Source organism: Octopus sinensis, linkage group LG3 (assembly GCF_006345805.1).
Source record: "Octopus sinensis linkage group LG3, ASM634580v1, whole genome shotgun sequence".
Classification (NCBI taxonomy): domain Eukaryota; kingdom Metazoa; phylum Mollusca; class Cephalopoda; order Octopoda; family Octopodidae; genus Octopus; species Octopus sinensis.
The window spans coordinates 127226106-127228203 of record NC_042999.1 but is presented as its reverse complement, the minus strand read 5'-3'; positions in this window follow the sequence as shown (position 1 = coordinate 127228203).

Below are 2098 nucleotides of genomic sequence, written 5' to 3'. Positions count from 1 at the left end.
GTCTTTATTCAGACAGTATATCTATAATTATGTTATCCAGTGAGTCCTTCTTCCTTTTATGAACATCTTTTATCTTTTACCTGTTTCAGCCATTAAGACATCGCCTGAACAATTTTTTGGTTGAATAAATTGACCCCTATACTTATTTTTTAATTAAGCCTGGTACTTATTCCATTGGCCTCTTTTGCCAAGCTGCTAAGTTATGGAGACATAAACACACCAATACCACTTGCCAAGCTGTGGTGGAGGACAAACGCAGACACAAAGACACACACACACACACACTGATAAACAGACAGACAGACAGACAGACAGATAGATAGATAGATAGATAGATAGATAGATAGATAGATAGATAGATAGATAGATAGATAATAGATAGATAGATAGATAAGATAGATAGACAGACAGACAGACAGATAGATAGATGACAAGATTCTTTCAGTTTCCATCTACCAAATACACTCACAAAGCTTTGGTCAGGCTGATGCCATAATAGAAGATACTTGCCCAAGATACCACACAGTGGAACTGAACCCTGAAAATGTGGTTGGGAACCAAGCTTCTTACTACACAGCCATTATAGATAAGATTTGAGGGATGGGAGAATGTTTGACTATGAACCATGTTTGTAAGTATATGTAGAAATATCATGTAAAAAAAAACAACCACCTTAGTCAACCAACGCTACTTTGTTATAACTTCTTCAAGCAGAAATTTAATTTGTATGCTATTACATATTACAGATACCTAGACAGTGTCAATGCTTGAGTGAGTATGTGTATGTGTGTGTGCGTGCATGTACACTCATGTGCGTTTGTGTTTGCATGCTCACATAAATGTTCGTAGCCTTTTGAATATTTCATGCCTGTATTTGAACAAGTAGTTGTAAAGAAAGAGAGTGGGGGGGAGTAAGAACAAGGCAGAGAAAAGCCAATAAGCATAGACAGGCAGACAGACAGACAGACAGACAGACAGACAAGGGAGTGAGAGAGACTGAGAGGATCAGAGATGAGAGTTGTATACTCTTTCACCTGTTTCAGTCATTTGACTGCAGCTATGCTGGAGCACCACCTTAAGGGGTTTTAGTCAAACAAATTGACCTCAGGACTTATACTTTGTAAGCCTAATACTTATTCTATTGGTATACTTATTCTACTCTTTATTCAAACCCACTACAATTATTTTGACTCATCCTGCATCGGTACCTCTCAGGTGAGTTGCTGAACAATCATCTTGCATCACAGGTGCACACTGAATTTCCTCAAGTGTATCTTGCTCTTTCTTCAACAAGTACCTCTCCATTTCACTTAGCTATTTTAGGTACTTCATTTTATGAAAATTTCTAGAACGTAACAGCTGTCTAAGCATATATCTTTATAGAACTAAGTGAAATGGAGTGAAGAAAGAGTGCAGTACTTGTTTAAAAAGTCACCACAGGAGATGCAATTTGTACTTGTGATGCAAGACGATTGTACAGCATCTCATCTGTGAGGTACTAATGCAGGAGCAGTTGAAACGTATGTTGTGGATTTGAATAAAGAATCTTGTGAATTCCATTTTCTGTCTCTGATCTATTTATATAAACTTCATGGACATGGACACCAAAGAATTCCTGAAGTAAATCCAGTAGCATATGCATAGCAACTGATGTTGACATCAGGTAACCGATAACTGTGGATGAACTTTATACAGAATCCTACAAGGTTTATACCGGAATATAATTTTAATTTTCACTAATATATATATCTTAATGACACAATGTTTTCTTGTACAAAATTCACTCATAAGGTATTGGGCAATCTTGGGGGCTATAGTAGAAGGTACTTGTCCAAGGTGCCACACAGTATTTTGTTATGCGACCAAAATATCCTACAAAGTATACTAAATGTTTTTATAAGTTAATAACATGTTCTGTTATGCAACCATAGAGATAAGCACAACAAGTGATTATGTGTGTGTGTGTGTAGGAGTGTATGTATGTATATTCGTATGTATGTATGTACGTATGTCATTATTCAATTTATTTCAAGATTTCTTGCCCATAAGGAAAGAACCAGTTTCTTACCTAGATCCACAGTTCCTTCATTGGAATTTC